This window comes from Juglans regia, chromosome 2, assembly GCF_001411555.2.
Source record: "Juglans regia cultivar Chandler chromosome 2, Walnut 2.0, whole genome shotgun sequence".
Lineage (NCBI taxonomy): Eukaryota > Viridiplantae > Streptophyta > Magnoliopsida > Fagales > Juglandaceae > Juglans > Juglans regia.
The window spans coordinates 29,230,135-29,243,710 of record NC_049902.1 but is presented as its reverse complement, the minus strand read 5'-3'; the positions used below and the strand labels follow the sequence as shown (position 1 = coordinate 29,243,710).

At 35.5% G+C, this 13,576-nt stretch overlaps 1 pseudogene; it reads left to right on the top strand.

Annotated features, from left to right (window-relative positions):
* Positions 1–6,466: 6,466 nt before the first annotated feature.
* LOC109020410 lies at positions 6,467–11,284 on the top strand (annotated as a pseudogene).
* Positions 11,285–13,576: the final 2,292 nt, after the last annotated feature.

The following is a 13,576-nucleotide window of genomic DNA, read 5'->3' as shown; positions in this document are numbered from 1 at the left end:
GTTTTTTTTTTTTTTTCGTTTTTTCAAACTACAAATTTATATTTTAACCCCTATTTAGACTAGACTATTTATAATTTATATATATATATGTATTTATATATAATTTATTTATATATAGACTATTATTTTGAAATCTAATTTTGAAATATATTTATATATATAATTTATTTATATATCGATTATCCCGAAACGTTATCCCGAAACGCTATCCCGAAACGGTACCGGTATCGAAATATTTCGTTCCAATGCCTTGACCGGTACGACGTCCGGTACGGTATTCAAAACATTGGTTGGTACCAATCAAATTTTAAGAATCTCCTCAGTTGTGTTTGGATTAAAGAAAGTTCTAACCACCTGTGCATTCCAAATTTTACTAGTATCATCAATTAGATTGTTTATTGTCTGCTCTTCATCAACAGATGCCCCATTTCTGCTATCCAATTCAGGATTTAAGATTCTAGGCCTAGCTAACCAAGGTGCCTTCCAGATCTTCACTGCATCCCACTACCAACCCGCCATCTACATCCTTCCAACAGCCACCTCCTTGCCTCAAAAATACCCCTCTAAGCATAGAATGGATTTTGGTCTAAAAAAGCTTGAAAAAAAGTACAATTTGGATAGTATTTAACCTTAAAATTAAACCCAAAATTAAGTATATATGCATGGTGCATGCATGATCTGTACGGTCAAGCACTTCATCTTCTTCCAAAATTAATATTGACTCATGTGGTGTGCTTGTTGGATTCTTTGGCCTGCCTGCCACCATGGATATGAAACTTCATTTTTTTGATAATTAATTGTTCCTTTCGTTTTTCAAGATGTTCCATCAAAGTTTTTCTTCTTACTTGTATAAGGAAGAAAAAAGAGATTTTCGATGAAAGCGTACAACTTTCTTCTTCCTTGCTAGCTCATGTGTTTTCTACATATTCTACCTAGCTACTAGCTAGGATCTACTTATAATTAATATAAATCATATAATTCTTTAAAATTGCAGCATTAGAGATAATTATTTAGAACGATAATAACTATTTACGATGATAATAAATTTATTTTGACAAGGAATAGCTAAACACAAGTAAGTAATTTTCTTGTAATGAATTTGATCTCACTGATCCTAACAAGTACTATAGATCTCTTTAATTAAATTAATGGGGTGACTTATGAGAGAGAACATTGACTATAAAAAGTGGTGGGGGGTAGGCATGCATCGATCATGTATAAAAATATCATATATTCTTTGTAGGGGACAAATTGTTGCTTAAGGTAGAACGATGCAAAGTAGGGATAGGGCGAAACCTTACATTAATTAATCTCAAGTTGGATTAACAAATTTTATCTTTATTGGTAGGAGACCGAGATCAATTTTGATAGTAATTGCTTGATCGAGCCACTATTCCACGAAAGTATCGTCACAATTTTCGCTTGAGTTAAAGAGCTCACGAATTCTTTAAGCAATGCACTTAACTGGATGTTGTGATATCTCGTGAGTGATATTTTTTACAAGAGAAATTGTTCTCATCAATTATTATTCACCACCTCACACCTCACATTTTATGAAAAATACTTCCGGTCACATCTTATGAAAATATACCCATATCTTATGAAAAAGTTATAGGCGTAGAGTGTGAGAGTAAATAGTAATTGATACGCATAGTAAATTTCCCAATGAAGTATAATTTGAGTTAGCAGGAGTTTTGCGAGCATCTAATAATAATATTGATTGAACTCGATACCTTTACAATTTTCTACTTAATCCCGATCGACTAGACTCATCAACAAGTACAAAGAATAACAACTCAAATAACCTGTTAAATTTGCAGTCCCAAATTCGTTGAATCAACACTACTACTTTATGGTATTCTTCACATGAGAAGGTGGCAAAAGCAACCTAATCCGGCCGACGTAAGACGGCGTATAATTTTATTATATTTATATATATTCTGGTTTTACATTTTACTATATGGTCAACTTGCACGTTCGTGGGACTCATGTGTTTATAATAAACTAATTTAAATATATATTTTCTATATATACGAGTTTAGCTACTTCCTAGATTGGCTGATCATCTCAAGCAACCCTGGTCCCTGATTAATGCCTTTCAAACCTTTTTGATTAGTAGTAATTATATTATATTATGTGTGCTTATAAATTTATTAATTTATATAATATATATAGGTGTAGTGAAAGCACAAACACCAACACAAAGCGTGGGTATAATACGATACAAACATGTCGTCATCGTAAACTCTAAGAAACATAGAACAAAACGAATAATAAGATGGAGAACAACCGATGATGCATGAATATATAAATATATGTATATATATATATGTATATATGTAACACTGTACGAAAAATGCTTATAATATTTTGTGGTCAAGTATTTGCAATGCAAATGATTATTTGTTAAAAAAAAGTTAACAAACAATTATTTTTGTTGCAAATAATTTATTACAAATAATTATATATTTTTTATTATGATATGTATATATATGTATGTGTATATATATCCATTAGGCCTGCAACTTAAGCAATCCGACTTGGATTTGAGCTCGATCCGACTCGACCAGGTGTCCAAGCCAAGAAACAAAGAACTGACCCGACCTGAGTCGGGTCAACTCGTCGGCCAGTTGAGTTAAAAGTCGAAACTCCCCATGCCCAAAACCATATCTTTTCCAAGACTTGAAGATTCGAACCAGCCAGCTTGTGATGAATTTTTGGTTGCTTGGTGGACAAGGGCTACGTCAAGTTGAATCGCACGGCGTCGGGAAATGAATTTTTGGTTTCTTTTCCATATTTTCCCTCTGTTTGAAGCTGTGTTTGTTGCTTGTTGGAGTCGATGGGGAAGATGAACAGAGTCGACGAATGGAGGACCGTTCGAACCGACCAATCCATCTCGTCTCTAAAATCATCCGAACACTCAAATCGAGTGCTTTTCTTGCAGTCCACACCGAGAACAAAGATGGGTACAACCTAAACTCTCTTGTTCATTTATTCTTCAATTTCTGTGCATTGATCAAATCCCTCGAAATTGAAGAAGTCGATTCTTCTGTAGTTAGTGACATCGTGATGAAGAAAGAACTCAAATATTGAGAGAATTTCCTCTCGCAACATACCCCATAACGCCGGTTATATGGAGTTGGTTTATGAACCCGTATCCAAACCACAACTAGACAAATGAGATTTATATGATCGATGCCTATAATAAGAGGAGGAGAGGGTGACTCTGTTTCCTAATATAACGTAGCTTAGGAGTGAGACTTGGGAAGGGATGGCGGTTTGAGATTTGGGGAGGGATGGCAGATGGTTAGAGATTTGGGGAGTTTTATTCGGATCGAACCTGACAGTTAGCGGGTTTGACCCGCAAATTTGTTCAACCCGCTTTTATTGGTCGGGTCGAGTCGGGTCATACGGACGGTACGGGTTAGCCACTTTTCTGCACAGCCCTAATATCAATTACATAAACAATCTAAGTACATACATATATACGCACGTAGTTCTCCTGACATTAATTATTATTATTTTATTTTTTTAATCACAGGTAATTATAAATAGAAGAAATTAAGAAATTACTCATGCATGCATTTCAACAAATTCATCGCATCAAGATTTAAAAATTGTTGAGACAGGGAGAGTACTGGTCATGCTAGACATCTAAAAATAAATTAAAAAACAAAAGTGCCTAAAGTGTTTGATTTTATAAATTATAACTAAGGATGCTTCATAGTACAAAACCAGATAGATAAGCAATTACACGTACGTACACCATATCTCACCAAAAACAATATTAACAGGGTAGCATGTGATCATATGATCAGACATATATATATATATATATATAGCTAGCTGTTTTAATTAAGTTTATAAAATCAGAATTTTACCATTGTTACCTTAATTTGTTTTCAAAATGGATATTCTTTTCGGTCAAAGAATATCACGGTGGATGCTAAAATATTTAATTTCGCAGATAATATTTGAGTGTGAGGCAAGTGATCAGTGAGAAACTATATATCATTTTTATTTAGATTAAAAATGTGTCGATGACGGACTTACTCAATCTAATTATCTTATTAATTACATTGAGTTTTCATCTTGAATTACAGTATTGTTGAAATTGTTTATAAATTTATGGTATTAACAAATAAAAATTCACAATTAAAAAGAACTAACTTCATGAAACAATGAACTTCTACCATAAATTGAGGCATACAAAGTGATCATGATGATGCTCGTAGTTAGTAGAGTTTACATGATAAAAACCTCTTTAAAAAGTCAATGTGGATCACATATCATATGCACATTTGTACATCGCATGATCATATATATATATATATATATATATATATATAATAAATTATCCCATATATTTTACTTTTGTTTTCACGAAAATCTACTTAATTTGGAGGTGGTCCACCATTTAAACCTCGATAACTACAATATTTGAAAGACCAACTTCCAATATCCACACATGGATGAATCCATGAATAGGACCCAGCCTTTTTCACAATTACCAAGCTCATGAAAATTGCGTGAAAACACCTCTTAATTTGAAAAGGAGTAATTCTACGTACAACCGTGAAGTACGTAACCGCCGCGTAATCGTTTTGAAAAAGAGTAGAGTCCACTATTAAAAAATTAATTTTTTTTATATAGATCCCATGTTTTATTCATTTTTTTCAAAGCGATTACGCGACAGTTACGCAATTCACGGTTGTAAGTATATTTTCTCTTTGAAAATAGATTTGTTATTCATTATTTTTACGTATTATATATTATATTTTTTTATTTTATTTTTAATTTTATTTTTTTAAAATTAATTAAATTCTTTTTACTCATAATTTATATACCATATATTTGATAAAAAAAATAAAAAATTTTAATATGTAATGTGAAGATATGATGAATATAATTTTTTAATTGAAAATGCAGGAGGGAAGAAAATCTACCATGATTATTTTGTTATTTTTTTTTATAACTTTTGGATAAAAAATAATAAAAAGATGATGATAATTAAAAATAAAAATAAAATATCTAATATGAAAATAATAGTAAGAATTATTTTATTACCAAATCGTGTGTAAAACATATCTTCTGTATCGATAAAAATTAAATTTGTAAATTTATATTTTAAATTAAATAATATGATTTAATACTTATATATACTATTTTTGTTGTAGTAAAACTTTTTAGGTATAAATTTTAAATAGATAAATTTTAAATAAATTATTTATAAAAAATAGTTTAATTAATAAAAAATAATTTTTTTAATACTTTTATTTTAAGTAAATTTATGTTTATTATACAATTTCATGTGAAATTTCTGTATTTAAAATTAAAAGAAGGATCGTGCTACAGCCCCCGCTGGGGGCTCCCGCTGGGAGCTCCCGCTGGGGCTGTAGTGTATTTTTGTATGTGTTTTTTTTAAGTTGTTTTTTATATAATTTTTTTTAATATTTTTTAATATTTTTTAAAAAATAAAATAAATTTACAACATTATTAAAAACACTTTCTTAATCAAGAAGTAAAAAAAAAATTATTAAAAAATATTTCCTTAATCACGAAGTAAAATAAAAAATCATATAAAAATATTTTATATTTTACTTCGTGATTAAGCAAGTATTATTTAATAATATTATAAATTTTTTTATTTTTTAAAAATATTTAAAATCATTAAAAACATCTATATAAAAAAAATTAAAAAATACACATAAAAAAATACACTAGAGCTCCAGCGGGAGCTCTAGCATTTTCCTTAAAAGAATTCATTTTTTTTCGAAGTGTCATGATTGGGTCAGCACGAGGAAAGCAGGAAAAGCACTACGTGGAGGCTAATAGGCGGATATCAACCATACACGTGGCTATGGCCGCCACGAGACCTAACCACGTGGACCTCCAAGTGGTACTAAGTTGACGTGGGCTGACGACGACCACCGGGACCGCAAGCGGATTGTTTGGTGCAGAGAGAGAAAAGCGAGGACGAAGATCCAACGCTTACCACGTGTTTATGTGGTCCCTGTAATCCAATGGCAAACCACCGTAATTATGACCAAACCTGCAGGTCAAATAAAACTATCAATTCCGAAATAAAAAAGAAGAAACCCTGCCGGGTTGGGGTTGAGCCAACCCTGTTGCCTGCTTCGAAGCAGACAACGACAGGGACGGCAGCTAACGGTGACGGAAACGTGAGCAGTAAACGTCTTCCGTCAACCCCAAACTTCACGCATCCCAATGCTCCGTACCCACCAACAAAATTATTTAAAATACCCGCCCAGCCGTTATGACACGGCACTGACTGGAACCTGAGGGTCAGACAGACCCAAGCTTCCGTTACGCGCGCCGTCCCGTTTACCCGACCCCTCCGGTTATATCCCTACTACGGTTAGTTAAGTTAGAGAGATACAAAGATGAGAGAGAGAGAGATACACACAGTTTAAAGCAACTAAAGTCGCGTATAATAAGACGCGCGCAAGGCGGTGTTGGACGATTCTCTGTAACGCCGTTTTTTTCCACAAGACACAGAGTGCTTTGCGTTCGAGAGGGGGAGAGAGTTTCTAGAGAGAGAGAGAGAGTGTGGTTTTGCGAGCTCCGAAGGTGGTTTCGTAACGGTTCCCAGGGTGGAGAAGGGGGTTTTGCGTTACGGTTTCGATTGCAGTCGTTACAGGGAGAAAAGAGAGACAGAGAGAGAAAGAGAGCGCTTGTGAGTTGTGACTCACTTTTAAAGCGCCGTACTGGAAGCGAAAAGTCGGAGCTTTTGTAATAATTCGTGCTAACGGCTTGGGAGTGATCATAAATTTAGTGTTGTAATTGAGGTTTATTATTTGTATATAGTGAGGGGATTCAGGGTGTCGGAAAGATTTTTAGGTGAGCTTTTGTGTATTTGACTCGGGTTTCAATGATGGCGTATCGGGACGGGTCGTTTTCGCAGTCAAATGTTTCGGCGGAAGGTGAAATTGCCGTTGGATTTATTTTTTTCAAATTTTCTAGGGGTTTATTTTACTGGTAAAATGTGAAGATTCTTCCTTTGATCTCTTCTTAGGTTGTGGAAGGGATGATCTGTATGCGGAGTTATGGAAGGCTTGCGCGGGCCCCCTCGTGGACGTGCCTCGGTCCGGCGAGAGGGTTTTCTATTTTCCACAGGGGCACATGGAACAAGTAAGTGTGCGAATGCTTTTCCTGGAAAAAGGTGCTTGATAGGAAAAAAAGAAGCGAGAGAGCGAGAGACACAGTTAGTTTTGTTTTTATGGTAGTTGGTGTCTGCTGAGGCTTTCCTTTTTGAGAGTGTTCTGAATTCTGAAAAGAAAAATGCTGTTTTTCCGGTGGTTGTAGTTGGAGGCATCCACAAATCAGGAGCTGGATCAGAGGAGTCCACTGTTTCAACTTCCCTCGAAGATTCTCTGTCGTATTCTCAACGTTGATCTGCTGGTATTTTTTTTCTCTATTCGATTTGTCATTTTTTTTTACTATTACCCTTATTTTTCGGTTTTTCTGTTTGGCCATGGGAACATGAAAGAAATAAAGTAGCTGTCTGGTCTATAACTTTTTCTGTTCGATGTGTTTTATTAAACATGATAAACCGAGTTGAGCTGGACCTATTAGTTGAGTTTGGCTCATTTGAATTGGATTTTAGTTTTATGGGGTCTCAAGAAATTGGAACCCAAAATTCCAACGTAAATATCATATTTTCTTTTTATTTCCTGCCATTTCTCAACAACCAAACGGAGCTTTGGAATAAATTGTGAAAATTGCTGCACAGGAAAACTCATTTTATTTTTCCTGTTTCTATGTGTATTTTTTTAGGCGGAGCAAGAAACAGATGAGGTTTATGCACAAATTACTCTAGTTCCAGATGCAGATGTAAGCAGCATGGGTGTTTGTTTCTGATTTCTACATAGTTCAATGTTTGGGCAGCAAAGAGTTTTGTTTTGCGTTTATATCTTTTGAATGATTTCAATTTTGTTGAAATATGTCTAGCAAACTGAGCCTACAAGTCCTGATCACTGCCTTCCTGAACCTCCAAGACCTACGGTTTACTCGTTCTGCAAAGTTTTGACAGCTTCTGATACGAGTACCCATGGCGGGTTTTCTGTTCTACGCAAACATGCCACAGAATGCCTTCCTCCTCTGGTAACGTTTTTCTCTGTACTAATAGGTTTGCTTTTAATTTCTTCGTTTCAATGTTCGATTTCCGTTTATGGATCTATTTCAGGACATGACCCAGTCGACCCCAACTCAGGAATTGGTTGCTAAGGATCTTCATGGTTATGCGTGGCATTTTAAGCATATTTTCAGAGGTAATTGATTAAGCTTATTACTCTTTCCCTTGTGATTGGGATGAGATTCCATTAATTTTAGAAGAGATGGGGGGTTTCATTGACTCATTACGAGTTGTTCAAACTAACCCAGAGCAACAATTTATTCATCTGCTTGGAAAAAAATAAAATAAAATCAAACAATATAATCTATTTTCACTCATGTTTCTTCTGTCTCTAATTCAATGAACAGGTCAACCACGGAGACACTTGCTTACCACGGGATGGAGTGTTTTTGTGACATCTAAGAGATTAGTTGCTGGGGACTCCTTTGTATTTCTGAGGTAAATGCCTTTTTTTTTTCCTCCTCTCTTGTCTTGTTTTATTCATATTCCTTTTGAGGTGGATGCCTGGTGGTCACTAGGAGTTCCTTAGATTACCTAATCGATGGTTTTGGAGGCTGGGGTCATATATCCGAGGTTTACTCTCTATGGGTCCAAAGGGTCCTGCCATGTTGCGGTTCCATGTCATAAAAAAATTGTAGTTCCAATGTAAAATATGTAACTCATCAATGAATTGCTCGTCTAGGGGAGAAAATGGGGAGTTGCGTGTTGGGGTTAGGCGTCTTGCCCGTCAACAGAGCAGCATGCCATCATCGGTGATTTCAAGTCAGAGCATGCACTTAGGAGTGCTTGCAACTGCATCTCACGCTGTTGCAACCCAAACTATGTTTGTAGTATTTTACAAGCCAAGGTATGTGTGATATGTTCCTTCTTTTGGATGTGCTTGAATAGAATTTTATGTAGAAAAATTCTTGTGAGATATCTTATCATTGATTTCATTTGCTTTGTTTAAAATGATCAGGACAAGCCAGTTCATAATAAGCTTGAATAAGTATTTGGAAGCTGTTAACAATAAGTTTGGAGTTGGCATGAGATTTAAGATGAGTTTTGAGGTAGAGGATTCTCCAGAGAGAAGGTAGTATATTTCCAATATGCAATTGCTGTTTGTTTGTTTGTTGTGTGCTTTTTCTCAAATATTCTTGTTCTGCATTTTTAATTGATCAGGTTTTTGGGCACAATAATTGGGATTGAAGATTTTTCTTCTCGTTGGGAAGGTTCGAGGTGGCGATCTCTAAAAGTAATTTCTTTATTCCCTCGTTGTCCACCGTTTCAAACTAGTGTGGAAATCCAATTTTTATTTTTATTTTTTTAGGTTCAATGGGATGAACCAGCATCGATTCCAAGACCAGATCGGGTTTCACCATGGGAGATAGAGCCCTTTGTGCCTTCAGTACCTGCAAGCCTGGCTCAACCTTCTCCGGCAAAGAACAAAAGGCCTCGAACACCTATTGAAATTCCAAATCTTGGTGAGATAAACCTTTTTTTGGTTCTTTACTCTCATTCCGTTTATTCTGTACTAGATTGAGTTGGTGACATTCTAAAGTCCTCTCCAACTTATAGATGATACTAGTTTGACTGGATCAACTCTCTGGAATCCTGCATTGGTGCAGTCTGATGAAATGACACATTTTATGGTTGAAGGCAAAAGGAGTGAAAATCATGTTATGTGGCATCACAAGCAGACAGATATTAACAACAGCAAGCCAATTTCAAGGACTCAGACTGATGGAAGCTGGTTCTCTTCTCATACATCTGTCACCCACCATCAATTTCAGGATGCGGTGGATGACTGCAAAAGTGTGTCTGGTTGGCCTTCTCTCTCAGGCTTTTCAACTACACACTCATCAAAGCTGAGCAATGACCCATTGCCTGACACTGTTGAGAAAGCGAAGAAGAGAGCTGACACTGCTTCTGGGTGCCGATTGTTTGGTATTGAGCTGATTAATAACTCTACAAGCTCAACTCCTATGATGAAGGCAACTGCACAACCAATTAGCATGCCAAATGGATCCAGTGAAGTACGTAGTACCCCACCAGCTACTACTGATTCAGACCATAAGTCTGATCTCTCAAAAGGTTCACAAGAAAAGGAACTGGGACAGCTGCAAGTACTGCCAAAAGAGAGCAAGCAAAACTGCTCTACTTCAACCAGAAGTCGCACCAAGGTACTGAGTGGAAAATGCTTAAGCATTTGATAAATATATTTAAGATTAATAGCCCCTTCTGCTATTTTCTGAACATGTTTGTGCTTCAAATATGCAAAAGGTTCAAATGCAGGGGGTTGCTGTTGGTCGTGCTGTGGACTTAACCATGTTGGAAGGATATAGTCAGCTTATAGATGAACTTGAGGACATGTTTGACATCAAGGGACAGCTTCGCCCCTGTGACAAGTGGCAAATTGTCTATACTGATGACGAAGGTGATATGATGCTCATGGGAGATGATCCATGGCAGTAAGTTATCTTCAACACTATCTGTTCCAAAATAAAATAACACTAAAATAAAATATTGTCATTGTTTGGAAGTGTCTAAACTACATTTTCCTCTAATGTTCTTCTCGGTCACAAAATTAAAGTATGATTCATTCTAATGTGGTGTATGGAATTCTCTCTTATGACGCATTCCTCAGTCTAGCCTTTCTTATTTGGTTACCGTCTTCCAGGGAATTCTGTAACATGGTGAGAAGAATCTTGATTTGCTCCAGCTTGGACGTGAAGAAGCTGAGCCCAGGAAGTAAATTGCCCGTGTCGGAAGTAAATTGCCCGTGTCGTCTATAGAAGGTGAAGGGACTGTAATAAGCTCGGATTCTGCAGAAAACTGAAAAATGGCCCTGGGACTTTTTCTTTCCTGTTCGTTATTATTGTCTGTTTGTTTGCAAGTGGGTCGATATTTTTGGTGCTGGGGGGGGGAACATATTGGCTAATTGATAGCTCATTTTTTAGAGCTAACTTATTGAAACTAAAAAGTGCTGATTATGCAGTAGTGGGGGAGCTAGAGAGTCCAGGCTTAGAGAATCTTGTGAATACTGGTGCATGGAAATTGCGGTGTAGAAGTGAGAGAGCTTGCTGATGAATAGGACTCATGGTAAGTCACCGTGATATAAGCGTACTGAATTTTTTTTTTTTTTTTGGGGACCTACGTCAGTCTCTGTTCCTTGTGATTGTAAATAGACGTGCTTTAGAACTGTAATGTTGCTATTTAGCAAGTGCAAATTGGCAAAGGTTAAAGACTGTCAGCTACATTAGCTTTTCATTTCTTTTGGACTTGGGTTGAGCTGCTATACATGCTAGCACCTCGAGCGGAAAAAGTTTCTTGAAATATTTGTAAATAATAAATAAGTCTTTGAATTTTATGCTGTAACTACCATTGAAGTAGAACTTGAAGAGCATTTGGGAAGTGAGAATTGAAATAATTTTTGAGAATTGAAAATCAAAGGGTCTTTTATGCAACAAATGGTCATATCATCGGTAGTAGATATGTAAGAGTTGGGTAAGTGAATGATCATTATAGCTGAAGTGAAAAGGTTGATATTGTAATGAAGAGAAATATAAAAGAAAAAAAAAAAAGGGTAGTGATAGGGTTACCCTATTACTATCTATTTATTATTTCAAATTTATTATTTTTTTATTATTTTCTTTTAAGTATTTTTTTAACATGAAAAAAATAAAAAAAAAATATAATTTTATTAAAAGTTACTTTCTTAACTATTAAATAAAATAAAAAATAAAAAATAAAATAAATAATAAATTAGTAGTAGGAAGATATTAATCTTATTATTTTTCTATGAATATGAAGTGGGCTGAGAATCTCAAGGAGGGAGCTAGGTCTTCCCAGGGCTGTTTATGATTGTGTACTAAGGGCATTGGCATTGGATTGGTTATTTTACTCTTTAAATTTTGACTAATGTAATTTTTTCACTTTTAACTAATCATTCAAAATTTAAAGCCTACATTGGATTAGTCATCACACTCTCTATATAAATAAAATATTATTATTATTATTTTTATATTTTATAATTAATTTTTATTTTATAATTAATTATATTTTCATAACCTCCTATAATTACCTATAATTTCTAATAATCATATTCATTTTCATTTTCACAATCTAATAAATAAAATCGATATCAATATTATCAAAACAATTCCATCGATCTTCAATACTCGGGAGAGGAAGAGGGAATAAGAAAGAGAAAGGAGACGCGGGAGAAAGAGAGAGCCAATATTAATAAATAATGTATTTGGAGGTGAAATAGTACTTTTCATATTTGAAAAAAAAGATAAATTTACTGTAGCTGATATTTAGGATAAAAAGTATTTAGCTAATTCAATATGAGTCAATTATTGATAAAATTATTTAAATTTAAAGATAAAATATTATTTGAAGAAATCAATGTGAATGCTCTGATGAACAATGGGCATCTTGTTATTGCCCCTCTCTTTTTGCGCGGCCATGGCTGGCCGTATATCCTAGCTTCCTGTTGTCCAGCTTGTGAAAGGTAAAGAGAGTATTTTCGTTGATTGCACTGCGAAAAGTGCATAGCTGTGTTGCAGGTGAAAAAGTGTCCATGTCATTAGACTTTTCTGTCTTCTACGAGGAATGAATGGATAGGACTGCACGCTATCTGCGTGTTGGCAGTTCTACGCTTCCTGGAGGGGAGCGAAGTCGAACCAGCCACAGAGACTAGAGAGAGAGAGCCCAGCATTAGCATTGATGTAGGCTGTAGCTAAAGTTCTGAATAAAATGTAGCCTTTTGCCTAATCATAACAATTTTTGTATTTTATGTGAATTAGGGCATGTTTTCCTCAAAGGGTAACACAATGATGCTTTTTGGGCTTCTTGAGGTTTGTTCGTCCACACATCAAAAAAATGATTTCGCACCATTGTTTGTCAGATTCTATGACAGAGTTATTTGGAACACTAATGATGCTTTTGGAAAGAAAGAAAATTACCGACATTTTTTTGAAGTAAAAAAAAGAAAAAGAAAAAGAACATGGAGAATTAAACAGCTTTTTCTCTGCCAAGCAGAGAAGATAACGTGAAAATTTGTCAGAATTTCTCTGTCGTGTTTTGTGATCTGTCGTATCACTAGCTATAGTACTCTCCCTCTCCCTCTCCCGCCCAGCCCTTTCCTTTCTCTCACTCCCATCTGCACTTCTCCACAGCTGACTGACTCCCGAAGCTCTCTCCTTTCTTTTTTGAAAAATGCTGTGGACAACCGGATGCGTCCTCGCCGCGGCCTCGCGTCCGACGTGGCAAAAAAACAAAACGGTGTCGTTTTGTTTTTTGCCTTTCTCATTTCCAAGGTGTCCTCGTGGGTGAAGGGACGATTCAATTTGACCTACTTTCTCATTTCGGTCTGCCTTCTCCAAGCCGCACACGAAACCCACGAAACCTCTCTTCGTCTTCTCTTCGTCTTCGGTT